Source organism: Belonocnema kinseyi, chromosome 4 (genome assembly GCF_010883055.1).
Source record: "Belonocnema kinseyi isolate 2016_QV_RU_SX_M_011 chromosome 4, B_treatae_v1, whole genome shotgun sequence".
NCBI lineage: Eukaryota > Metazoa > Arthropoda > Insecta > Hymenoptera > Cynipidae > Belonocnema > Belonocnema kinseyi.
In genome coordinates, this window is record NC_046660.1 from 80,499,737 (window position 1) to 80,508,660 (window position 8,924).

The window sequence follows — 8,924 nt, forward strand, 5'->3', positions numbered from 1 at the left end:
GGGTCCCCCCCCCCCAACGAAAAGTTGGAAAAGGGTAGGGGCTCGACCAAAATTATTTCTGTGAACAGTCACAGCGGTGCCTCCTTCCACGAGACGTTGGAAAGATTTCGGGGTTCGACCACAATTATTTCTGTTAACAGTCAGAGAGCTGCCTCACCCCCACAACACGTCGGAAAGGGGTCGGGGTTCGACCAAAATTACTTCTGTGACAGTCAGAGGGGTGTCCCCCCACTAGACGTTGGAACGTGATAGGGTTTAGGCCATCATTTCTGTGAACAGTTACGGGGGTGCCCCCCACGAGACGTTGCAAAGGGAAAGGGTTTTGGTCCACATTATTTCTGTAACCAGTCACATGAGTGTCTTCCAGCCCTCCTCCTCCTCACGATATGTTAAAGAAAAGTTACAGAAATTTGCATTCCATGAATTCCTCGAATTCTATAAATTCTACGAATTCCTTATATAATATGAATTCTGTGAATTGCATGAATTACTCGAATTTCCGAATTCTTTGAATGGTATGAAATCCTTGATTTCCATGAATTCCATGAATACGCGCTGTCAGCCGCTACCTTGCTAAAAATATGTTTTTTACCGGTACCGAAAGCGTATACATTTCCTTTAATATAAGCATTCGCGTGCATTTTAAGTGGTTAAGCTCTTTTAAATGTTTAAAGTGAATCTGAAATGTCACTGCTTCCGATTAGACTATTGGCATGTTATTTCAATGCTCTCATAATGCACCTTTTCAAATTCCTTCGTTCGTTTTCAGCTAAATGTTTAGCTATAATAAGGAATAATATCCCTGTCACAGCTAATTTTTTTTTTACCGTGTAGTATGCTGAAACTTAATTCAATCTGATTAGTGTTTCAAAAGTTATCGTGTCTACAAACCACTACTAGTACTACACTCAGGCAGACAGAAACCTTAATAAAAATAATTTTTTCTGGCTCAGGGTGCCTCAAAACGTGGAGGTTTGATGAAAAACGATGAACTCAAAATGTACATTAAAATTCTCATTACGAAGAGATATTCAATATATTTATTATAATGCTTACATGTAATATATTTAGTATATATTTAATTTAATTTAAATTTAATATTTATTATATATTTGTATTTAATATATTTGATATTTGATATATTGAGTTTTTATACTGTTATTGCGATCGATTGCTTTTACAAACAACTGTTTACAATAAGATTTGTTTAATTTTGTTTTTTGGTCATTCTTCGACCCCCCTGCTCCAAAAAAGAAAAGATTTTACGTAATTTATGGACGGCCCCATAGGAATAAATTGTTCTTTATTGGTGTTCCGATTTGTGTCAGAATACTATAGATCCGGGGTCTAACTAGAAGGCTGAATGGAACGTGAAGAGATAGGGGAAAACGCTCTCGTGACTTCATTCGACCACGGAGGATCGATAAATACCGAGAGAAAATTAGGACACGGGGTCGAAAAACTGTGTCTTTACCGGATTCTTGAATATTTTTCGCTCTGGAAACTTTTTAGGCAGTTTCCAGTGATTTCGTTAGAGACCCTTGGGTGGGTTTCTTATATACGAGATGGTCAATTTCGTGTATAGAAATAGCTTTTCTACCGAGAAAGGCTGTTTCTTACCCAATGGAAAGCTGAAAACCCTGAAAAGACAGTGAATTTATTTTATGACCAGGAATTTTCTATTTGAAATTTTTTTAATAAAATGGCTATACCTAGTTCAAAGCTCTATTACATTTTTTTAGCCTTGCATGTGTTAGCCTTGAATATACTAAAATGCAAATTAAAAGTAGTTTTGTACATTTCGTTACTCGTATTGTTAGTTAGAACAGTGAATTTTGTAAAAGAATTATAATTCTGAGTTGAGGCAGGGAATAAATAAAAATGATCTTTGTTTAAATCACGTGAAGAATTACAATTATCCTGACATTGAATAGTGAATTTTCAGTAGGAATTTTAATTTTTATTTCTGAATAGGGAGTTTCCGTAAAGAATTATAATTTGACTCGGAAAATGGAATTTCTGACATGAAACGGGAATTTTTGAAGAGACTTTCAATTTGGTTTTAGAAAATAGGAATAAAAAAAATCGCTCTATTGTAGAATTCGTCACAATTTGAAACTTGCCTCTTCCACTTTTTAGTAAAAGAAAGTGACTGCATTGTTAAATTATAATAGAAAATTTTTGAAAAATATATAATCCTGACCTGGAAAAGGGAATTTTGTAAATTAAGTTGGCATTGAGAAATTTCGTATAAAATTATCAATTCTGAGGTTAAACGGAGATGAAATAAATTAAATATAAAGAAAATCCCAGTAAAGAATTATAATTTTGACTTTGGAATAGAGAATTTTGTAAAGAATTAAAATGTTGTCTTGGAACAAGTTATTTTTTATACAAAGCTTCAAATGATATTTCTTTTCCAATATTTCCTGTTCCAAATTAGAATTTTCAAATGTTTAGAAATCTCTTCAATTTTTTAAAAACATTTTGAAATCATTCAAATCTTCTGGAATTTTTTAGAGACCCGAAAAAATTAACAATTGACCGGGAACAAACCGGGAAATAACCGGGAATTTAAAAGAATCCGTCGGGTTGACATCCTGATCACTTTTTATCACTTAGAAGAATGATATATAAATTCATTGAGATTAAAATATACATTAATAATAGTTAAACCATTTTTAATTCATAAATTTCAAAATTGAATAATATTAGGTCGAAGCATGATAGAGTGCTATATAATTTCAAATCAATAGAGTTCGAAATTCTCTATTTTTCATTTGAAGCCTTTCGGATTGAACAAATTTCTTTCAAAGTCAAATATAGAAATTTGTACATATTCAAATGGAAAACCTAATAGTTGAGCAATGTCGAGTTTCAAGGCTTTAATATTAAATAACTAGAAAAAAGCGTTTCAAATATAAAAACGTTGAATTGAAAGCGTTAAATAATTTTAGATTGCAATATTCAAAATTGTTTGGTTTAAACATAAATCATCGAAAGCTACTGAATTAAAAATGAAAGCTATTTGATAATTTAATTATGAATATTTTAGAATAACAAAAATATTTATAAGTTGGACAATTTTTAACTAGTAGTGTCTTAAATTGAATCTTTCAAAATGTAAAATATTATTTAAAATTGAAAGAAACATTTTTTAGCACAAAATTTTGAAATTAGAACAATGTTTAGATTGGAAGATTCAACAGTTTTTTTCAAATTCAATTCGTACAAAAATTGAATACCTTCAGAGTTGAATAATTTTATATTAAAAATTTTAATTGCTCAATCGTGTATAATCTCAAATTAAAAATATTAATAATTATGCTTTTTTGAATAGGTGTACTTACTTTTTAATCTACCAAATTTTTATCTTAAAAATCGTAAACTTGATTGGAAAATGCCTAATTCGATTTTTTTTCTTTTCTTATGTCTCGAAATAAAAATCTTTCAATTTTAATGGCTTCTGCTTTAGAATCTTTCTACTTTAAATGTTTATCATTTATTTTTTGAAAGTTGTACATTTGTTAATTTGCACATTTTTTATTGAATACCTTCTTAAGATATAAATGATTCACTTTTGAATTGGAAAATTTAAACATGTAATCGGGGACAATTTTTTGAATTGGCTATCCTGAACTAGTAATTTTCTATACTAATAAAATGTTGTCATTGACATATAATTTAAGATAAATATCTGATATAATTTAATCTCGATTTAAAAGAAACAGCATGAATAGGAGTTTTAAACTATAAAAGAGTTATGATTCAGTTCTTTATTGAATAATGTAGAAAAATCGGATACACTTAGAACTTAGTCATTAACAGGATTTGTATTAACATTCAGTAATATCACAATAATATTTCTTGAAGTATTATTTATAAATCCAATTTATAATTTTAAACAATTTATATTTTTGAATCCTTCAAAATGAAAATATGCACATAACTTCCGATCTCGATCTTGTAAAGCTTCATCTTAAACACTTCACCTGATTTATCTCTAAAGTTCATATAAAACTTCTGAAGCTGAACGAAGAATGAAGAATGAGATTATTATAAATCTCTTCAAATGAAATCAATCGTGATTTTTAAAAGTTATTAACAAATTAATTGTTTAAACATTCACAAGTTTTTTGTTATGGATTTTGAGCATGCGAGTGGCATATGAAATGATTCCTTATTTATCAAAGAATACGTGGCTTTTTTCAAATTGAAAAAATCTTGAATAGAACCAATGATACTGCAAAAAAACAAAAAAAAACTTGTAGAAAAATAATAGATCTTAAATTGTCGGTATACTGGTCCAAAAAATCTCTTTATTAATATACGTTTGGCCCTTCGACGGAGGGCATCTTCAGTGAAATACGACTATGTACATAGCCTAAACACAGTAAATAAAGTCATCGTAAATCACATTGTACTAAAACAACTTTTTCCCTTTTTAATGTATTCTTTACCATGTAATAATTCGATGGAGATAGTCCTTGTCAATTTTATAGAGTGCACCATGTCAAGTCAATGAAATAAAAAATGTTTGCTTATGATATAATTGTCAAATTAGTAAAAGTTAAAATAGCTAAAAAAAAGAAGTTAAAAAGATATGTTGGCTTCCATGTTGGCCTTATAAGAATGTTATATTAATAATAAACATTGGTGGGCCATCACATTATTCTTTCGCAGGCCGCCATGACGAAGTGAAATTTCATGAAAATGGAGTAATAATTTCGTTTAAAGCAAAACGGTTATATAAACAAGTTGACTATCAGTCAAATAGTCCGCTGTGTGTATATTGCGCATTTGACATCACAGAGTGATAGAAGATCGGACTCTCTCTTATCATCTTATCGTGGGTACATATTAGAAATATTGTATATAATGTTTTAAGATTTTGTAAAAACAATTGTTTCAATTAAGAACTGTATCAGCTGTGTAAAAAATCAAATATCTATTTTTCAAAGTAGTTAATTAAAATAAACTATAATAGCATAAAATTATGTCGTAAATTCAAAAAGAATTGGTATTATTAATCAAACTCAAATCTATATTGCTAAGACGTTCTATGTCAGTTTTTTTTTACAGAAAATTTGTTCTTTGATATATGGGACATTTCTCTAAAAAGTCTTTGCCTTTTGTTCGTCTCGATACCTAAAATCTTAATATTACCGAAGTCAAAATGATGTTGCTACGTATGAGAATGATGAACTAATGCAGAGCTTCTGTCATCATGCTTACAGTCGTTCTTGTGTTCATTTATCCTTGTATCGATGCTTCTTTCAGATTGCCCAATATAAACTCGTTTACAACTTTTGCATTTCACACAATAGGTTGTGTGTGTTTTCAGACCCTTTTTCAAGGGACCCTTTCCATTCATGAAACATTTAAGATTATCGTGATTCTAAATATGTTTTTTAATTTGTTACTGTATGATGCAATATAAGGTAAAATCAAAAAGTGTGTAGTTTCATTGCCGTTAAATTCAATGTGCACATTGTTATCGATGCTACTATTGTTTCCATTATGAATATTATCCAACCTTTTGTTCATAAATTTTGTAACAATATTTTGAGGGTAGTCATTCTCTATTAAAGTTCTTTTAACCAGATTTAAGTTTTTATCCGTAAATTCATGTTTAGAAAGCCTAACTGCTCTATCGACCAAAGAGTTAACTACACTTATTTTATACTCAATGGGAGTAGAAATGTTGAAATTTAAATATCTCCCCGACCAATATGGCTTCCTATATGAGTCCGTAATTAATTTGCCATTTTCTCTCTTTACTAGAGGGTCTAAAAATCTTATACTCCTATCTTTTCCCCTCTCTATAGTGAAATTAAGCCTTGTGTTAAACTTGTTAAGTTTTCTTAACAAATAATTGATGTTATTTTTGTGCACACAAGTCAAAATATCATCTACGTATCTAAAGAAAAAATTTTACCTCGTATGGAATGGTTTTGAGCACACAGCTTTCAAGATCTTCCATGACTAAATTAGCAACAGATATAGAAAGAAGAGAACCCATCGGTACCCCAAAAATTTGTTTGTAAAACCTGTTATTGAAAACAAAATATGCATTTTCTAAACATAATTTCAGAAGTTTAATAAAAGAACCTTGTGGAAGAATCGTATGTGTGGTTATTTGTGACATTCTCTTTTTCATACTCGCAATAATAAGTTTGTGAGAGATGTTTGTAAATAATGACGTGACATCAAGAGAAAGGATCTCAAAATCATCCGAAATATCTTCAATCTTATCAATTTTATGTATAAAGTCAAAACTATCTTTTATAAATGTATTGGTGCTTCCTAACGTTTTTTGAATAGCTAAACTTAAAAATTTTGATAAATTATATAAAGGTGATCCTATAAAGCATGTGACAGGTCTCATAGGTGTATCTTGTTTATGTACCTTCGGTAGCCCATAGAATTTAGGTTAAACACCATTGTAACTTTTTAAAAGTTTACTCAATTCTAGATTCAATATGTTCGTTTTAATCATATCCTCGATAGTGGAATTTAGCTCCCTCTAAATTCCACTAGTTTGATTTTTTGTACCAGTATACCGACAATCTAAGATCTATTATTTGAATTTTTTACCTGGTCGACACTCACTAACATCAACTAAAAACTTGTAGACGTTATATTTTATTGTTTATCAGGCTGTGACTTTTTTTCTAATTAAGCCACGGATACCGCCGAAAAAGCATTCGTTATTAAATTACGAATTGATTGATCCGCGTTCAGTGATCTCACCTGCATACGAAAAAAAGTGACACCGTTTAAACAATTGATTTCCGAAAATCCACTCGATTTTTTATCAGTTAACTATTTCTTTGTTTCTAATCGGTATCGCCGGTATCCGTGGCTTAATTAGGAAAAAAGTAACAACCTAATAAACAATAAAATATAACGTCTAGAAGTTTTGTTTTGCTTTTTTTTGGCAGTATCATTGGTTCTATTCAAGATTTTTTCAACTTGAAAAAAGCCACGTATTCTTTGATGAATAAGGAATCATTTGATATGCTACTCGCATGCTCAAAACCCATAGCAAAAAACTTTTGAAAGTTTAAACAATTAATTTGTTAATAACTTTTGAAAATCACCGCGCACGAGTAAACACCTTGCAAATTCGGATTCAGGAGGTATATATTGTACATATTTTATTTTCCTTGTTTTTTTAGTCTTATCGTTATTTTACTAAATTTATTTATTGTTTTTTAGAGATATTTTAATTTTTTAAATTTTTAGGTAATTTTTTAATTTACAATTTATTAATTTCCAACGGTAACAAATTACTTTTATAACGAAAATAAATCAAGTTTATGTTTTGCGGACCGGAAAACTGTTGCAAAACAATTATTTCCCTGATTGAAAGAAGAAAATGCTGTGTCCCAACCCTGACTACAAAAGTGTCTCAACCTTTTACTACAAGCGTCATTTTACATCAGTACACGTTACAGACGAACAGGTTAGAATTTGAACTTTTCCCTGCAGGAACTTATGGACGGTCAACTACATAATAGAAACATATACCTACTTTGGCATTGACATGTTTCCCGTTCGAGTTTCAAGGCCTTTATTACGAACAATACGAAACTTTTCAATGTATCAAAAGCAAAGCGATAACACAAAACTTTTTTCGAGCACTCTTTGACACGAGCGATGCACTGGAAACTTTGCTGTAACCACGAGTAGTAATGCTACGCTTTGACACAGATGGCGCGAAGTGTCTCGGACCAAATATAGCAGTCTCCTAACCCTGACAGCGTCCCAACCTTGACAAAAGTTCCCTATACAAACGTTTCTTAGTCCTTTTTATTTATTTTCTCAAACTTTCAGAGCTGAATATCACATTGCGTGTGTAATTGGCATGACCCAAAAAATGACGGTATAGTAGGAATCGGACAAGTGTCACATGTCCTTAAGGGCACAAATTGCTGCTTTCTATATATTTTTGTCCGCCTTATTTTTAAACTAAAGAAGAAATCTCGCTGAAATTTAGGGAATCGAAAGAAAATATATTAACGCACGTGGATCTCGCCAGTTGCTATTTGTACTTCGTTTAAATAGTGTAATTTTAGTGTAACTTTTAACTTATAAATGTACTTTGGAACAGAGCTTTAGTGCCCTGTCCAGTTACATATTACGGGAATATACGGGAGATTTGAACTTTAAAAAACACAGCCACACAAAAAAAAATGTGCGGATCTGGTAACAAGACACACGTATTCCTATGGGCTTTGGGGCGCCGAATTAAAGTTCGGTATCAAAAATCACCCATCACCTCATATTTGAGCAATAACCTCAAAAATTGACGAAAAATCATGCACTGAGGCAAATAAATTTCAAAATAATGCCAGTGATGCATATTTTCACTTCAAAAACATGTCGACCACTGTGAAGGATCAACCCTTGTCTGATATCAACTTATTTAACATAACTTTACCCAACAGAACCTGACCTCACCTAACCTGAATTAATATAAATTTATTATTGAAATAAATCTAACCTAGCCTAGCCCAACCTAACCTAACCTCACGAAACACCAACGTCCCGTTGTGTTTGCGGTACCGTTTGAATCAGCTTGGACTTAACCTGCAAAGAGGACAAACCTATCCTAACCTAAAAAAACCTGACCTAACCTAACCTAACTTAACTTCACGTAACACAATTAAACTCATTGTGTTGTCCCGTTGTGTTTGCGGTATCGTTTCATTCAGCTTCGGCTTAACCTACATAGAGGTTTAACCTATCCTATCATAACAAAACCTGACCTAACCTAACAAAACCTGACCTAACCTAACCTAGTCGAATGAAATTCTACCACACATGTAGCTATGTAAGCGTACGGTTCTCAGTCTTAAATGTGTGCTATATTTAATAGGTTAACTCGATCTTAACCTACAAATGAATCTAACTTAACA

General features: G+C 31.3%; 1 long non-coding RNA gene across 1 annotated transcript in view; it reads left to right on the plus strand.

Moving 5' to 3' along the window:
• The window catches only part of LOC117170581, a 74,647-nt gene that overhangs the window by 43,527 nt on the left and 22,196 nt on the right, over positions 1 to 8,924 (plus strand). The gene's annotated exons all lie outside the window — the stretch shown is intronic.